The 19,562-nt window shown below is 45.1% G+C and overlaps 1 protein-coding gene across 1 annotated transcript in view; it reads right to left on the minus strand.

Annotated features, from left to right (window-relative positions):
- Positions 1-19,562, minus strand: part of FAM184B (family with sequence similarity 184 member B) — a 143,789-nt gene that overhangs the window by 51,819 nt on the left and 72,408 nt on the right. The gene's annotated exons all lie outside the window — the stretch shown is intronic.

A 19,562-nucleotide genomic window follows, 5' to 3' on the forward strand; every position in this document is an offset into this window, starting at 1 on the left:
CTCTTCAACAAATGGTGTTGGGAAAACTGGACAGCTACATGCAAAAGAATGAAACTGGACCACTTTCTTACACCATACACAAAAATAAACTCAAAATGTATTAAAGACCTAAATGTGAGACCTGAAACCATAAACATCCTAGAAGAGAACACAGGCAGTAATTTCTCTGATATCAACCATAGCAACGTTTTTCTAGAGGCAAGGGGAATAAAAGCAAAAATAAACTACTGGGACTACATCAAAATGAAAAGTTTCTACACAGCAAAGGAAACAATCAACAAAACTAAAAGACAACCTACTGAATGGGAGAAGATACTTGCAAATGACATATCCAATAAAGGATTAGTATTCAAAATATATAAAGAATATAGAACTTGGGGTGCCTGGTTGGTTCAGTCGGCAGAGCATGCAACTCTTAATCTTAGGGTTGTAGGTTCGAGCCCTACATTGAGTGTAGAGATTACTTAAAAATAAAATCTTAAAAAAATGAACATACAACATCCAAAAAACAAATAATCCATTTTAAAATGGGAAGATTTGAACAGACATTTCTCCAAAGAAGACATCCAGATGACCAACAGACACATGAAAAGATGCTCAACATCATTCATCATCAGGGAAATGCAAATCAAAACCACAATGAGATATCACCTCACCTTGCCTGTCAGAATGTCTAAAATAAAAAACACAAGGAACAACAAGTGTTGGCAAAGATGTGGAGAAAAATGAACGCTTTTTACTGTTGGTGAGAATGCAAACTGGTGCAGCCACTGTAGAAAACAGTATGGAGATCCTCAAAAAATAAAAAGTAAAATTACATATGATCTAGTAAATCAACTATTGGGTATTTACCCAAAGTATAAAAACACCAATTCAAAGAGTTACATGAACTGCTATGTTTATTGCAACATTTAAAAGAGTTAAATTAAGGGAAGCAGCCCATGTGTCCATTGATAGATGAATGGATAAAGAGGATGTGGTGTACACACACACACACACACACACACACACACACACGAATATTATTCAACCATGGAAAAGGATGAAATCTTGCCATTTGCAGCAATATGGATGGATCTAGAGAATACAATGTTAAGTGAAATAAGTCAGAGTTAGAAAGACAAATACCATATGATTTCACTCATACGTGGAATTTAAAGAAACAAAACAAACATACAGAGAAAAAAAAGAGACAAGCCAAAAAACAGACTCTTAACTATAGAGAACAAACAGATGGTCACCAGAGGGGAGGTGGGTGGGGGATGGGTGAAATAGGTGATGGGGATTAAAGAGTACACTTCTGGTGAGCATTAAGTAATGTAGAGAATTGCTGAATCACTATGTTGTACACCTGAAACTAATATAACACTGTATGTTAACTACACTGGAATTAAAATTTAAAAAAAGATTGATTTATTAATTTAAAAAGTCACTGGAATGAATAAATCCAGAGTCAGCAGAATTTTATATAGACCATTACTTCATTCCTGGCACTGACTTACTTCTGGATCTCAGCTTTTAATATTACTTAAAGGAAATAACTTCACAATTATTAAACTCTACTTCCAAGTTAAAAAAAAAGAAGCCTACAATAGTCATAAAATATTGTAAGAAAACACAAATTAGAAATAAACAATGGGGTGCCTGGGTGGCTTGGTTGGTTGGACATCTGACTCAGTTTCAGCTCAGGTCATGATCTCAGGGTCGTGAGATGGAGCCCGTGTGGGGCTCCATGCTCAGGGAAGAGTCTATTTGGGATTCTCTACCTCCCCCTCTGACCCTCCCTCTGCTTGTGCTCTCTCTCTTTCTCACTCAGATAAATAAATAAAATCTTTGAGAAAAAAAAGAAATACACAAGAAATTCAAAAGAAAATGAATGTTAAGATTATACCCCAAATCTGATAAATATTGGCGGGGGAGCCAGGGCGGTGGGACATGGTAGACATCTGGGTTTAAGTTTTACAGTGTCAAGTGAGAAAAGAGAATGCTCATTACTGACACAATTCTCAGTGTTCCATAAGTCAAAAAGCCAACTACATTCTCAGATGCAGGGAACTATTAAAATCAGAGTAAAATTTTCCTCTGGTCTTCTCAACAATTCTATACTTTAGTCAAAGTGACGGGGTTCATGGAGCAGCTTTCTCCATGGTTCCTCACCCCAGCCTGACAGCCTTACACAGAAGATCCAGATAAAGGAACATTCTGGGGACCACGCCAATGGCATAGCCTTTTAGCTGTGTGATCTTGAGCACATTTCTTACCCTCTGTGTGACTTATTGTGCTCCTTCCAAGCCTAGCACATTTCTGGCAGGGTGAGGGATGGATAAATAATGAGTACTACTATTAATTTGATAGATGCCTACCATTTCCAATCTAGCTTATTTTGGGAGAAATCTTGTAAGTATCTAGAGGAGCAGATGAAATATCCTGTTCTTCTCAGCTGGCCTTTATAAGTAGATAACAGCTCATTCATTCAACAAATACTTACTGAGACTCACCATGTGTCAAGCACTGTTTTCAGAATTGGGCATAAGAACAGACAAAATATCTACTTGCCAGGAGCTCACATTGGCGTAAAAGAGACAGGCAGCCAAATCAATAGGCACAACTTAGTAGACGCTATGTTGGATGGTGACAAGTGCCGAGGACAAATAACAAAGCAGGAAAGGGGGCTACAGAGGATCGAGTGGGTTGGGTTCAGTTCACATAGGTTGGCCTGAGAAATCCTTAGGAGGTAGCGAACCTGGAGTAAAGGCCTGTGGTAAGTAAGGAGGCTAGCCAATGAGATGTCTTGGTGTGAGTACTCCTGGACCTGCGCGGGTTCCGGCATGTTCTAAGGACAGAGAGGAGGCAGGCCTCTATGGCTGAAGCGGAGTAACCGAGGAGGAAGGGGGTGGGAGATGGCATTAGAGGACATGGGGGAGACCACAGGAAGCCTCAGATGTTGTGATAAAGACAGATAAGATGAAGGCCAACCAACAGCCGGAAAGTGGGGTGACATGATTCAGCTTTATAAACAAGGTCACTTGGCTTCTGTCTTAAGGACAGACTGGAGGGGGGATGGGGCAGATGGGGCAGCAGGCAGGCCAGTGAGGAAGCTGCGGCAGTAACCCAGGTGGGAGCCACAGGGGGAGCTGGACCGAGGCAGCAGCGTGGCTGGCGACAGGTGTAGAACCACAGATGTCTTCTCAGTGTAGACTGTGAGGGCCTGCTGTCAAGGACAACACCAAGGTTTCTAACCTGAGCAGGGGGAGGATGGTGCACCATTAACACAGACAAGGAAGACAGAAGAAGAGGCAGGTTTTCGGACAGTAGGAGGAGCTCGTTGGGGACATGTTGAGTTTAAGACCTCTGCTAGATTTCCTGTGTGCAGGTGGACACATGGGTCTGGAAATCAGGGGAGAGTTCTGGATTGCCGGTATGCATTTGGGAGTCATCAGCATACAGAACGTATTAGGCCATGTATTTAGATGAAAAAAGCTAGAGAATATAAAGGAAAATAGAGATTCAAGAACAGAGAGCCCTGGGACACTCCAGCATTTCCTATAAAGTTGAGGTTAAAGTATCTGAGCATTATCTGGAGCTCAGTTCTTCCGTGTTGTCAATTGATTATGGACTTTTATGCTCTCCTTGCGAGCAGATGGACCTAGTAATAGTAGCTGATATTTACCAAGTGCCTACGGTTTGCCGGGTCCTTTACACAAAGACTCATTCTGATCCTTATGAAAACCTTATCAACTGAGTACTGTTGTTGAAGTTCCTTATATAATGAAGAAATGAAGCTTAAAGAGGTTAAATGATTTGCCCCAGGTCATTGGGCCAGTAGGTGGAGAAGTCAAGATTTGAACTCAGGAAGGCTGACTGTTTGGCTGCACTTCTTCCCTGCCATCCTAAGGGAAATGTGGCATCCAGTACAAATGCCTGACTGAAAGGTCTTCCTACCTCTGTGACAACAAAGCTGAGGGAGGCCCCGTGGGCAGGCCCCCAATGCTCCCCAAAGCAGGGTGAAGGAGCTGGAAGTCCAGTCTTCAGGAACTGGGGCCTTGTTCTGTTTCCAAGGAGTGAGGTGCAGCTGAGCTGTCATATGGGAATGTGGAGGGCAAAGGCTCGTGTGATGGGGGATGACCTGGGGTTAAATGGAAACCTATCATTCACTCATTCAACCAACTAATATCAATTGAATAACTATTACATGCCAAGTATTGAAGGGGCTAGGGATACAGTCACTGTGTGCTGGTAAATGTTAAACAACTGGCTTCCAATCAATCAATCAATCAAACTGATCTGTAGCATTTGTTGATTTCCATGTATAAGTACTCCTACTATGGCCAATTTCAAGTTACTACCATGATGTCACTGAGTAGAGAGTTGGGAAAAGGTGTGACAACTGCCTCTCAGGAGTCAGTACAAGTTGGCTCTGACACACTGGAGGTAATAGTGAACAGGGTTCCCCAGTGGGGAAAACAAGTAGGAAATAGGTGATTATAATGAAATGTAGTGACAGCTATGTGAAGGTAGGATCAGTAAAAACTAGACAAAATGAGACAGGTGAATTTGGGAGTTGGAGGGGGGAGTGATGCCCCTTAAGGGAGAGCTAGGCATTAAGGCCAAGAAGGGAAAGGGTATGGAATGAACGGTGACCTAAAAGGCTGGAGAGCAGAATTGAACAGGGGAGTGGTGTGGGATGAAGCAAGAGAGGCAAACAGGAGTCCAACCACATAGGGTCTTAAAAATCACGTGAAGGAATTTGAACTACACCATGAAGATAATAGGGGGCCTTGGGAGAGTATGAAACCAAGGTTGAGTTTTCAGAAGATCCCCCTGGAATGGAGACTGGATTCAAGGAAGTAGGGAGATGGGACGCAGGGAGACCAGTAAGGAGATCATCACATGGTCGAGCAAGAAATGGTGGGTGACTGGATCAGCGTGTGACCACCAAGGACAGAGGGAACTGGACATATTCCAGGGCCATCAAAGAAGTGGACAAATGGGTTTGATGGCTGACTGAATGTGACACACAAAGGAGAAGTCATGTCTGACTACTGGGTTTCCGACTTGAGCATCTAAAGAGATATTGCTACTGATCACCTGGAGGACACCTGTACACTTTCTGTGGAGCCAAGTCCAGTCCCTGGGGTCAGGCACTTAGAAGAAAAGGGGGACGCAATTAGATTGTAAGGTCACATGAGGTGGACACTTAGCATGGGTATCGTCTCTTCAGTAAATCAAAGATCCCTTTTGCAGGGCTTGATGTTTGGAAAGTTCATTTGCTAAAAACAACATATAAACTATCCTTTGGCCCCCCAAAACCATCAGAAACAAAGAAAAATTCTGATTTTTTTATTTCATTGTTTAGCTTCTTAGTCACCGAAGCTTTTGTTGAATAAAAGTTTTGTTAAACATGCTTTCCAGTAAAGACACTCGCTAACTCTGCCAAAGCGTGCTCTCGGTCACGACAGTGTAGACGCCTGGGAGAAAGATTCCTAGCAGGAAAACAAGGGCTATTTCTAATTCTACACAGCTTAACTTCCCAGGGTCCTTGTGATCAATCACAGCTTTAGCTGTTGCCTTGACAAATGGACCTAAAGTGAAAAAAAATGTCCCCCAGGTGGAAAGAGCTGACTTCATTAGTGATTTTTGGCACCTGGAAGCTTCATTTTAGGTGCAGAATAATGTAGTTTTCTGTCAGAAGACGAACAGCTCTGGGTCGCCTCGAGAACACAGATTGGGAGGAAAGCATGCCTCTATCCAGCTCAGTCCTAAGTGACCCTGAGGATTTCAACAGGAAACTTTAACACTCTCCTAGCTAGGCAAAGGGAAAAAAACACAACTACAAGGATATGAACATGAGGGAAAAGGAGACTAGTGCTTTCAAATCTAAAAACTGCAGCATCCCATTCATTCCATACCTGGAACAGGGTTCCATGGGCCATTAATTTCCAGAAGTCACAGAGCACTTCCAGAAACTGTTCTTCTCAACACTCATGGTACTCAGGGAAAAAGCTTTATTGCATCCATTTCACATGGAAGAAATCCCGTGAGATAAAAGTAGGACTCACACCCACCTTCGGCTTCCTTGTCTAGACTGTCCACAATTACAGGTAATTTAAAAAATAGATACATGGAGTTTGAGTCCCATGTTGGGTGTAGAGATTACTTAAATAAATAAACTTTAAAAAAAGGGGTGGGGGAGAAAGACACATGAAGGAGCCACAGTGATGGGAGCAACAAATGAGCAACCACAGGAAATTATTAGATTTCAATTGGTGCTTTAAAGGAAAACACGTTGAGGTGCCTCAGCGGCTCAGTGCATTAAGCGTTGGACTTTTGTTTTCAGCTCAGGTCATGATCTCATGATCCTGAGATCGAGCCCCAAGTCGGGCTCCATGCTCAGTGCAGAGTCTGCTTGAGATTTTCTCTCTCCCTCTGCCCCTTTCCCTAGTTGCACACTCACTGTTTCATTCTCTCTTTCTAAAGTAAATAAATACAATAAATCTTTTAAAAAATAAAGGAAAACAAAACATGCCAACTTTTTTTTCAAGAAGAAAAATTACTATTTGGAATGCCTCTGTCTGCAGCTCCCCCTGCTTGTGTGCACTGTCTCTATCAAATAAATAAATAAATAAATCTTTAAAAAAAAATCTATACTTTCAACAAGCTAACATTCTTAATGTCCAGCATCCAATCAAATATTACTAACAGAGGCTGCAGGGGCCCGAAATGCAAATGCTGGGGGGTCACACAGAGAACCAGCAAAAGGGACCTGGGGGAACCAGAGCACCCCTTTGCCCCACCAGCCCTGCTGGCCTGAGGAGCTGGGCTGGAAGGCAGGTAGGATAGGTGCCTGCTCCCTGTCTTTGTGAAGCTCCCAGAGCCTAGAAGGCATCTACCACGTGTGACTGTGGGCCCCTGGGAGCTGGGGCTTCCTGACGCCTGACACCTGTGGTCTTTCTGTCCTGAGGCTCCCTCTGCCCCAGGAACTTGTCTCCATTTAGATTCAATGTGTGGTTCACCCAACAACAGAGCAGACCCACACTGGGTCCAGGGGAGTGCCCTGACCTGCTCACCGGTGTTCACCAATGCTTGCAGGTATAGGTGCTGAATAAACATTTGGGGGTCAGTGTGGGACCCATGGATGAATAGCTATTGTTCAAATATTACTTTATACTGGATAGCCTTAGATTTAGTTTGACTGTTTCTTTAAATGTGACCTGCCCTAAAGAACAATGCATTCATTAGTAGAAAACACCTACTGGGCACCAACTAGATTGAGGGGTTCAGTCCCTGTGCCCACCAAGGTCACTTTCTAGAGGACAGATCACAGTCAAGTGAAGCAATCACAATGGCTCTTAAAGCTTACTGGGACCATTGTGTGAGTTCAGGGCATGGACGGACTGGGCTAGGCAATGGGCTACCTTGTGGGGGGAGGCTTTCTCTGTAGGGATTCTCAGGGGCATGGAGATGAAGAGGAGCACTTCAGGGGAGGTGGCCAGCAAAGGAGCGGGTGACACAAAGGCCTGGGAAGCTCCCCAGGATGGGGTGGAGTGAGAAGCATGTGTCCTGGAAGCCATAAACCCAAACAGAGCCCAGGAGGATGCAGAGGACATGCTTAGCCATTACTCAGGCTCCCCGGTCGGAGGAGGGGAGGGTGTGGAGAACAGCTGCTGGGTCCAGGGGAGCACAGCCAGGGTGATGGGCATTCTGGGAGGAGGGAGCTCAGGAGGACACTTTGGTTTGGGGCATGAGCAAGTGGGAGAACGGGATCACTTGCTGACGGGGACTCAGGGTGTCCCTCTCTTCATGATGTCCTTCATGATGGGGTGAGCATCCTTATAAAAGACACCAGAGAGCTCTTGCCCTCTCTCCAGGCACATGCACAAAGGAGAGGTCGTGTGAGCACACAGTGAGAAGGTAGCTGTCTGCAAGCTAAGAAGAGGGCCCTTCACAGAACCTGACCATACTGGCAGCCTGATGTTGGACCTCTAGCCACCAGAACCGTGAGAAAATTAGTATCTGTTGTTTAAGCCCATAGGGCTTGGTGAGCTCTTAGACATGGCACTAAAAGCATGATCCATAAAAGAAAACACTTGATAAACTGGATTTTAGCAAACATAAAAACTTTGGGGTGCCCAGTGGCACAGTTGGTTAAGCATCTGACTCTTGGTTTCAGCTCAGGTCATGATCTCAGGGCCATGGGATCGGGCTCTGTAGAGTCTACTTGAGATTTTCTCTCTCCCTCTCCCTTTGCCCTCCCCCCTCAAATAATAAAAAAATCTTTTTTTTTTTAAAAAAGTAAAAACTTTTGCCCTATTAAAGATCCCGTTAGGAGAATGAAAAGAGAAGCTACAGAAGAGGAGAACATATTTGTGAATCACATATCTGACGAAAATGTGTATCTAGAATATACAAAGATCTCTCAAAACTCAACAGGAGGGGCGCCTGGGTGGCTCAGTCATTGAGTGTCTGCCTTTGGCTCAGGTCATGATCCCAGGGTCCTGGGATCGAGCCCCGCATCGGGCTTCCTGCTCCACGGGAAGCCTGCTTCTCCCTCTCCCACTCCCCCTGCTTGTGTTCCCTCTCTCGCTGTGTTTCTGTCAAATAAATAAATAAAATCTTAAAAAAAAAACCCGAACTATCCAATAGAAAATGGGCAAAAGACATGAACAGACACTTCATCAAAGAGAGTATACGGATGGCAGATAAGTACATGAAAAGATATTCAACAACACTAGCCATTAGGGAAATGCAAATGAAAACCTTTATATCACTACCTACCTGTTAGGACAGCTGGTTAAAATAAACAGTGAAAACATCAAATGCTGGAAAGAATGTGGATCTCTCATTCATTACTAGTGGGAATGTAAATGCTACAGTTGCTCTAGTAAGATAGTTTGATAGGTTCTTCAAAAGCTAAACATAAACTCTATAACCCAGCAATCATGCTCCTGGACATTTATCCCAGAGAATGAAAAATCAAATTCACACAAAACACTGTGCACAAATGTTCACTGCAGGTTTATATGTGTAATAGCCTTAAAACTGGAAACAACCAAAATGTCCCCCAAAGGTAAACGGGTGAACAAACTGTAGTATGTCCATAACATGGAATCCAACTCAGCCATAAAGAAAAAAGAACTACTGATGCACCAACTTGGCTGGATCTCAGGGGCATTATGCTGAGTGAAAACAAAAAAACCGACCACCCTCAAAAGGTCACCGCTGTGGGATTTCACTCATGTAACATTCTCAAAAGAACAAAACTCTCAAGATGTAGAACAGATTGGCAGTGGCTACAGGCAGGAATTGTGGGGACAAAGGTGGGTGCCTGAGGGAGATCTTCATGCTGACAGAGCAGTTCTGCACCTGGGCTGTGCTGTGGCCTATGTGAATGAACACAATACAATGGGAGAACCAGACACACACATCATGCCCATGTCAGTTTCCTGGTGTTAACCCTGTTCTGCGGTGATGTAAGATGCTACCACTGGGGTAAAATGGGTGACAGGTGCCTTTATGAAGGGACATTTCTGTACTACCTGCAGCTTCCTGTGGATCTATGAATCTATCTATCTATCCATCCATCCATCCATCCTAATGCCATACCTGTCCACACATCCCAAAATAGCTCCCTAAAGCTAGCCTTCCCACCCTGGCTCTCTGGAGCTCAAGGCTTCCCTGTGGGCCCAGTGGCCCCACCCTATGGGTGCCAGGCAGTGGTGGAGGAGGAAGGAGGGTCTAGTGCTGGGCTGTGGCTGGGCTGGTGCTGGGCTGGTGCAGTCCGGGACCAACAGCACAGAGAAGGACAGGTGGGGGGCAGAGGCAGCACCCAGAGTGCCCTCCTCCCGGAGCTGATGCTCTGCCTTCGGGAAGGAAAAGGCCAAGAAAAGGAGCTGGCTCACAGTGAACCCTCCTGCCCTCCTTCCTTCCCATCCTCCTTAGGACTCCATCTGTCCCCCCTGATCCTGCAGATCCCTTCCCCAATCTGCCATCTCCTGCCTCCCACTCACCCCCTGACCTGCACCGCCACCTCAGTTGTCTGCGTTTTACAGATGAAGGAACTAGGGACTTGGAAGGGGTGAGCAGCTGCAGATCACACCCCCAAAGCGGTGTCTTGCCCCTTCATCTCCAAGAAGCTGCTATGTCTGGGGCCCTGGGGGTGCAGGTGAGCTGGGTCTGAGCAGCTGAGAGGAGGACGTTCTCAATGCTGGATCACGGAAGTGATCCACTCGCCCCTCAGGTCCCAGTTACCTGAACTCTACCACCCTCCCCACCGGCTCCTACAACCAACAACCCTCAAAATGACTCAGACACCACCCATCTCAGAAGCACAAGCTTGCCTCTCTCTCACCCAAATCCCCGTCAAGTTCACCCTGACCGTCCCCCACCCCGTCCATACCCAGCTTCTTCATGACTCTCCTTAGTTTACCCCCGGTTGCTAGGAACGCATTGATTTGAACACCCCCCGGGGGGCACAACTTCATGCTCTCCACCTCCACCTTGGCTGGAGCTGCAGGTGGGCCCCAGCTCACTGGGAGCTGCAGGTGGGCCCCAGCTCCCACCCCACTGCCCCTGGACCTGGGGGGGCCCAGCCTGGAGCCTGGGTTTCCTCCTCCCTCCCCATGCCCCCGCATCTAATTCATCACCAATTCTCAGCTCTGCCTCTTGGAAGTGGCCACCTCCCTCCAGGTCCACAGACACTCCCCCATTTCCCAGATGCACCTGTTCCCACCTGTCTCCTGCTCTGCCTTGTTACCTCCATCCAGCCCCACAGCTAGAGCAGCCAGGGCGAATCCCAAGTCTCTCCCCGAAAATCCTTGCTTCCTTGGCTCAGAGCACACAGCCCACCATCGTGCCCCTCCCTAGTCTCTACCTACCGCCCTCACCCCACACCACCTCCCCCAGAGACAGGGAATGGTCTCCCCCTCTGGCCTTCTCCACCCTGGTCTTCACCTCACATGTGCTCTTCGAAGCCTGCATCCATCGGGAGCCTGCAGCTGAGAAGTACTTGCTGCTGTGGCCGGAGTTTGCAGCCGTAACGTCAGGGTCCAAACCCAAGGTTTGCCACCAACTGGCTGTGAGACCTTGGACCAGAGATGGTCTCTGCAGAATTACTCTGTGAGGACCTTCCTCTTCTCTTTTATTATCAGAATGGCACCCACCTCAATGGCTGGCTTTCAGATCTAGAGGAGTCCACGTGTGTGAAAGTGTTTGACAGGGACAGGCAGGCTGTGCTCAGTGGCAGTTCTCCACAGAGAGCCAGGGCGACCCCTGCCCACCTTCTGGAGACTCATGAGGCATGGTGGTGCCTGCAATTTCAGTGTGTGCACTGAGATCACCCATGGACTGTTCATCTCAAATCAATTATTTTAAATTACTTATTTAGAGCTCCTAGAAATCCTGAAATTCGTGTCACCTCCCACTCCAGGACGTGACCCCCAATCCACCCCAGCTCCTTCTCTACGCCTTCCTGGGTGGCCATAGGTGGGGACATCGCCGTTCCCATGGGCCAACACTTCCAGGAAGCCATGCATGTTGCTGACGAAGCTCTGCAGCTCATGGACATCGGTCTGCCTCTGACCCCACAGCTTAGCCTGTTCTTGTAAGGCCTCCACTCCCCCTGCAGGTGGGAGCGCCGGTCGTGAGCCTGGAGAGGCTCAGACCCAGGCCTGGGTCTCCTCTGGAACTTGCTCTCAGCCTCCTCTGCATCTCAGGCCGTGGCCAGGGAGGCCTGGCTCTCGGGCAAGGTGTTCTTTAATTCTTGTGACACCCAGTGACAAAGCAGACTTCTCAATATCTGGTTTTCTTCTTCACACGTTGAGAGCACATCTTTTAGCTCAGACACTTTCTGAAAGAGAGATTTATTCCTTTCCCTCCTTGTATTAAAAGCTTCCTTCATAAATTTAGACTTTCTGACGAACGCTGCCAAAGATTTATCGATGCATTTCATTTCCAGGGGCAACTCTTTCAGCTTTCAGTCTATCTCAGTTAAGGCACACTCCCTCCGAAGAGAACCCCCCCACAAGATATAGGCTCCCCAAATGGTGTGCCACTGGGATACCAGGCTGGAGTTGGTTCCAGGCCAGAGGGCTGAGGGCCATGGCCCACCAGTAGGTCCACACGGTGACCTAACGTGGGGACTGCAGTCTGAGTGGTTCCAAGCACTGGTCGGTCAGACCTCGGCATTCAGCCACAACTCCGTGACATTTGGGAGGCAGCCTCCAACAGGGGGAGGAACCTCTACCTTTGCAGACAGCCTCTGTTCTGCTCCTCCACTGGAAGACAGATGTCCCAGGGACTCATTTTCCCTGCACTAAGCTCTTGGTCAGCCCGGCGTCCAAGGGAATCTTTGGCCCCATGAAGAGTTGGGTGGAATTCCTGGCCTGTCGAGTGTCTGGTAGACTCACCTTTCGCTGAGCCAAGGTGGCAGGGCTCCCAGTTGGGCAGGGGTCCAGCGTACTCTTTTGCCCTGTGGTGAGCTGGGTCAGAGGGCTCCCTCTGCTTGGAGGGTTTGCGTTCAGTTGATTGTCCCGGGGACTTGCTTATCCAGGGCTGAGTGGGGTGAGAGAGTTCCCTGGGTGTCCCTGGGCCTCATTTGCCCTGTGTTGAGCCAAGTCAAAGGTCTCCCGTCCCTCAGGTATACAGGGGCTCATTTGCCCTGAACTAAGCCAGGTTAAAGGGCTCACAGTCAGAAGGCTCCCAAACGGCAGTGTCTGGGAGGCTCACTTTGCTCTATTCTGAACTGTGTCAGTGGGCTCAAAGTTGTCTGGGTGGCTGGGGGACTCATTTGCCCTTTGCTGACTGGTAGGAGAGCTTCTGGTCTGCAGTGTGTCCGGGGAACTCGTTCGCCCTGTGCTGAGCTGGGTGGGATGACTTCCAGATGGAGGGCTCCTAGTCCATCAGATGTCTAGGGAATTCATCTGCCCCATTCTAAGTGGGGTCAGAGTACTCCTGGTCCAAGAGCGCTCAGTCAGCTTGCTGGCCTGGGGACTCTTTGCCCTGTGCTAAGTTGGTTCAGAGAATTCCCCATCAGCGAGGTGTCCAGGGAATTAGTTTGCTCTGTGCTGAACTGGGTCGATGGGCTCCTGGTGCACCCAGTGTCTGGGGGACTCCATAGCCCTGTGTTAAATTGATTCAGAGAATTCCCCATTCGCCAAGGGTCTGGGGTAATTGTTTGCCTTGTGCTGATCTGGGTCAGAAAGCTTGTGAATGGTTAGATGTCTGGGGGATTAGTTCACCCTGTGATGAGCTGGGTCACAGGGCTCCTGGTTGAGTCTGGTGGACTCAAATGCCCTGGGCTCTGCTGGGTTGAGAGCTCCCAGCTGGAGGGCTCTCGGTGAGTCCAGGGTCTAGGCAACTCATTTGCCCCATGCTGAGCTGGGTCAGAGGACTTGTGGTGCAAGGGCACTCAGCTGATTCACTATCCTGAGGATTTACTGCCCTATGCTGAGTTGGTTTGGAGGATTCCCCATCATCTGAAGGTCCAGGGGATTTGGTTGCCTAGTGATGATCTGGGTCAGTGGGCTCCTGGCCGAAGGGTTCTCTGTTGGTCCATCTGAAAGATTCAATTGTCCTGTGCTCTGTTGATTTGGAGGGCTCCCAGATGGAGGGCTCCTGGTCAACCTAACGTCCTGGAGACTTGTTGGCCCCATGCTGAGTTGTGTCAGAGACATCCCCATCACCTATATTTCTGGGATATTCTCTCACTCTGCGCTGTGGGGTTGGTGTGCTCACACTTCGCCATGTGTCTAGAGGATTAGTTTCTCCTGTGCTGACCCTGGACACAAGGTTCCAGTTCAGCAGAATGTCCAGGGGACCTTCAGGACATGCCACTGGCTTCCCTGTGCCGAGCCAGGCTATGACCCCAGAGGACCAGAGGAGCTTTGCCTGACTGGGTGAGGGTCCACTGAACTGTGATTCTCAGAGCCCCCCACCTTTCTGCCAAATGGGACTGAGTAATTGGCTGGTCTGGCCAGTCCTGCAGTGGGGCCTGGGTCCAGGTGGTGCTGAGTGCTGGAAGAAGGATTCACGGGACCCCAGAGGGGCAGAAAGGTAGAAGCGAACATGAAGTGGAGTGCAGAGTGTGGGTGAGAGGCTGGTGCAGGACCATTTAGGGGAGAAGTTGCCATTAGCAGGAATGGAGAACCGTGAAGCGTACCCCAGTCATAGCTGCCCGATGGAGGAGCCCTCTCTCCCTCCAGCAGTGCCTTGGGCAGGTGCTGGGTTTTTCTAACACCCAGGGTTTATCCCAACTCCTCCTGAGGATGCCACTGTGCCGCAGCCAATCACCAGGGGGCTCTCAGCTTGGTCTTGCTCATGTGGCCAATCACCAGGCAACTCAGCTGGTCATCACCAGGTGGTTCTCTCTGTGGCCCAACTGAGGTCATCATCTGGACTCCATGTTTTTAAAGGAATATATATTAACTTGTTTTGAGAAGAAACGTTACTATTTGGAATGTATTTATTTAGTTATCTTAATTTTATTTTATTGTTATGTTAGTCACCATACAACAAACACATCATTAGTTTTTGATGTAGAGATCCACAATTCATTGTTTTCGTATAACACCCAGTGCTTCATGCAGTATGTGCCCTCCTTAATACCCATCGCTGGGCTAGCCCATCCCCCCACCCCCCTCCCCTCTAAAACCCTCAGTTTGTTTCTCGGGTACATAGTCTGTCATGGTTTGTCTCTCCCTCGGATATCCCCCCCTTCAGTTTTCCCTTCCTTCTCCTAATGTCCTCCCTGCTATTCCTTATGTTGCACAAATAAGTGAAACCATACGATAATTGACTTTCTCTGCTTGACTTATTTCACTTAGCATAATCTCCTCCAGTCCCATCCATGTTGATGTAAAAGTTGGGTATTTATCCTTTCTGATGGCTGAGTAATATTCCATTGTACATATGGACCACATCTTCTTTATCCATTCATCTGTTGAAGGGCATCTCGGCTCTTTCCACAGTTTGGCTATTGCGGACATTACTGCTATGAACACTGGGGTGCATATGGCCCTTCTTTTCACTACATCTGCGTCTTTGGGGTAAATACCCAGGAGTACAATTGCTGGGTCATAGGACAGCTTTATTTTTAATTTTCTGAGGCACCTCCACACTGTTTTCCAAAGTGGTTGTACCAAGTTGCATTCCCACCAACAGTGTAAGAGGGTTCCCCTTTCTCCATAACCTCTCCAACATTTGTTGTTTCCTGCTCTGTCAATTTTTGCCATTCTAACTGGTGTAAGGTGGTATCTCAGTGTGGCTTTGATTTGAACTTCCCTGATGGCTAATGATGATGAACATTTTTTCATGTGTCTGTTAGCCATTTGTATGTCTTCTTTGGAGAAGTGTCTGTTCATGTCTTCTGCCCATTTTTTTGACTTGATTATTTGTGTTTTGGGGGTTGAGTTTGAGAACTTCTTTATAGATCTTGGATACCAGCCCTTTGTCTGTAGTGTCACTTGCAAATATCTTCTCCCATTCTGTGGGTTGCCTCTTTGTTTTGTTGACTGTTTGCTTTGCTGTGCAGAAGCTTTTTATCTTGATGAAGTCCCAAAAGTTCATTTTTGCTTTTGTTTCACTAGCCTTTGGAGATATATCTTGAAAGAAGTTGCCGTGGCCGATGTCAAAGAGGTTATTGTCTATGTTCTCCTCTAGGATTTTGATGGATTCCTGTCTCACATTGTGGTCTTTCATCCATCTTGAGTTTATCTTTGTGTATGGTGTTAGAGAATGATTGAGTTTCATTATTCTGTATATAGCTGTCCAATTTTCCCAGCACCATTTATTGAAGAGATTGTCTTTTTTCCATTGCATATTTTTTCCTGCTTTGTTGAAGATTATTTGACCATAGAGTTGAGAGTCCCATATCTGGGCTCTCTATTCTGTTCCATTGGTCTATATGTCTGTTTTTGTGCCAGTACCATCCTGTCTTGGTGATCACAGCTTTGTAATATAGCTTGAAATCAGGCAACATGAGGCCCCAAGTTTTGTTTTTCTTTTTCAACATTTCCTTTGTGATTTGGGGTCTTGTCTGATTCCATACAGGTTTTAGGATTGCTTGTTCCAGTCCTTTGAAAAATGTCATTGGAATTTTGATCGGGATGACGTTGAAGGTATAGATTGCTCTGGGTAGCATAGACATTTTAACAATGTTTATTCCTCCGATCCATGAGCATGGAATGTTTTTCCATCTTTTTGTGTCTTCTTCAATTTCTTTCATGAGTGTTCTGTAGTTCCTAGAGTATAGATCCTTTACCTCTTTGGTTAGGTTTATTCTGAGGTATCTTATGGTTTTTGGTGCTATTGTGAATGGAATCGTTTCTCTAATTTCTCTTTCTACAGTTGCGTTGTTAGTGTATAAGAAAGCAACTGATTTCTGTGTATTGATTTTGTATCCTGCCACATTACTGAATTGATGTATGAGTTCTAGTAATTTGGGGGTGGAGTCTTTTGGATTTTCCACGTAAAGTATCATATCTTCTGCGAAGAGAGAGAGTTTGACTTCTCCTTTGCCAATCTGAATAAATTTAATTTCTTTTTGTTGTCTGATTGCTGTTGCTACGACTTCTAGTACTATGTTGAACAACAGTGTTGAGAGTGGGCATCCTTGTCGTGTCCCTGATCTTCAGGGAAATGTTCTCATCTTTTCCCCACTGAGGATGATATTTGCTGTGGGTTTTTCATAGATGGATTTAACGAACTTGAGGAATGTTCCCTCTATCCCTATGCTCTGAAGAGTTTTAATCAGGAAAGGATGCTGTATTTTGTCAAATGCTTTTTCTGCATCAATTGAGAACCAAATATTTCTTCTCTCTCTCTTATTAATGTGTTCTATCACATTAACTGATTTGTGAATGTTGAACCACCCTTGCATCCCGGGGATAAATCCCACTTGGTCATGGTGGATGATCCTTTTAATGTATTGTTGGATCCTATTAGCTAGGATTTTGTTGAGGATTTTGGAATCCATATTCATCAGAGACATCGGTCTGAAATTCTCCTTTTTGATGGGGTCTTTGCCTGGTTTGGGGATTAAGGTAATGCTGGCCTCATAAACTGAGTCTGGAAGCTTTCCTTCTGTTTCTGTTTTTTGAAACAGCTTCAGGAGAATAAGTATTATTTCTTCTTTGAATGTTTGGTAGAATTCCCCAGGGAATCCATCAGACCCTGTACTCTTCTTGTCTTTTGAGAGGTTTTTGATCACTGCCTCGATCTCATTACTGGTTATTGGCCTATTCAGGTTGTCAATTTCTTCCTGTTTCAGTCTTGGCAGTTTATAAGTTTCCAGGAAGGCATCCATTTCTTCCAGGTTGCTTAATTTATTGGCTAACAGTTGTTGATAATAATTTCTAATAATTGTTTCTATTTCCTTGGTGTTAGTCATGATCTCTCCCTTTTCATTCATAATTTTATTAATTTGGGTCCTTTCTCTTTTCTTTTGGATAAGTCTGGCCAGTGATTTATCGATCTTATTAATTCTTTCAAAGAACCAGCTTCAGTTTCATTGATCTGATCTACTGTGTTTCTGGTTTCTAATTCATTGATCTCTGCTCTGATCTTAATTATTTCTCTTCTAATGTGTGGCTTAGGCATCATTTGTTGTTTTTTCTCTAGTTCTTTAAGGTGTAAAGTTATATGGTGAATTCAGGATTTTCCTATTTTTTTGAGTGAGGCTTGGATGGCTTAGGACCGCCTTTGCAGTATCCCATAGGTTCTGGACTGATGTGTTTTCATTCTCAGTGGTTTCCATGAATTGTTTAAGTTCTTTGATTCCTTGGTTGACCCAAACATTCCTGAGCAGAGTGGTCTTTAGCTTCCAAGTGTTTGAATTTCTTCCAAATTTTTTCTTGTGAATGAGTTCCAGTTTTAAAGCATTATGGTCTGAGAATATGCAGGGAATAATCTCAATCTTTTGGTATTGGAATGTATTTATAATAAAGTTTGTGGTGCAACAGCAAGAGTCAATGAGTACAAAGTCAAAAATGTCACTCAGAGTCACCATCAGCAGTCATAATAACACCAATATTAATCAATATGTGCAGCATTAGATCCCACAAACGGTCACACTTCAGTAGTAAAGCTAAAATGGCACCAGAGCAAATGCTACACTAAAGTCATCCTAACAAAGTTTTAAAAAGTCTGGAAAATGGTACCTCTTAACAATAAAAAGAATAAGAGGAAGCTGATTCACAAGTAATTTAACTGCTTGCCAAAACAAAATTCAGCACTCAAAAAAAGGTGATAACAAAATGCAGTCTTTCAATAACTTAAAGCTCTTAATGTCCAGCAGCCAATAAACATTACTAAATATCCAAAGAAGCAGGAAAATGGGACTCATAACCAGGAGAAAACTCAACCATAGGAAAAAAAAAACCCTAAATGTCAGATGAGAATGCTAAAAGAGCAATTATAAACATGCCCAAGAATTAAAGGAAAACAAATAGAATGAGAAAAAGGGAGACTGTAAAGGAGGATCAAATGGGTTGTGGAAACGAAGAGATGAACCCAAAAGGCTTTAAAAAAAGAAAAAAGATGAATGAACTTGAAGACAGAGCAACAGAAACTTTCCAAACTGAAGCACAGAGAGACAAGGAGACCAAAAATAAATGACCAGAGCTTCAGTGACTTGGACAATATCAGAAGGAGGGAAGGTCGGAAAAGAAAATGGCCTTAAAATTTCCAAACTGGAAAAAACTATAAATCCACAGATCCAGGACATTCAATGAACCCCAAGCAGAAGAACGTACAAACAAAAAATCATACGTGGCATACCATAATCAAGGTGTGGAAACCAGTGACAAGGAGAACCTCTCAAAAGCAGTCAGAAAACAAAAGACTTATTATTCGCAGGGGGAATAGGAGGAGCTGCCAAACTTTCATTAGAAGAAAATGCAAACCAAAAAATGCTGAATGACATTTTTAATGTTTTCAAAGAAAAAAAAAACCCTGTAAACTTAGTATTCTATATCTAGCAAAAATAAAGGCAAAATAAAGACATTTTCAGATATATAACAACAGAAAGAATTTGCTGTGAGTGGACTTACACCACAAGAAATGTGAAAGGGAGTTCTTCAGGCCAGAGCAACAAAGACTGTAAAAATGGGATATGGGAAAGGAAAACTATAAGGTTATAATTTAAAAATATAAATTATATAAGAAATATTTTTTCTCATTTAAAACTTTCCCCTAAAAAAATAATTGGCTTTTTAAGGAAATATAAAAGCAATGCACTGTTGAGTTTGTAACATGTATAAAGTAAAACATATGACTACAACCATACAAAGGTCAGGAAGGGATAAATGGAGATGTATTGTTGCAGGGTTTGTACAGTGAAGTCATATACACATGAGTGAAGTAAATAGTATTTGGTGGCGGTGATAAATTAAAGGCGCATGTTATAAATCCTAGAGCAACCACGAGAACACCCTTCCCGGAGGAAAAAAAAAGGAAAAAAACCTAAATAAGTCATTAGTGAAGATAAAAAAGGGAGAACAAGAAATAAATTCTATGAATCAAAACTAAACAGAAAAAGAAGTAAAAAGAAAAGAGAACAGATGTGACAA

This window comes from Callorhinus ursinus, unplaced genomic scaffold (assembly GCF_003265705.2).
Source record: "Callorhinus ursinus isolate GAN/ISIS: 27379988/994484 unplaced genomic scaffold, GSC_fseal_2.0 scaffold4, whole genome shotgun sequence".
Classification (NCBI taxonomy): Eukaryota; Metazoa; Chordata; class Mammalia; order Carnivora; family Otariidae; genus Callorhinus; species Callorhinus ursinus.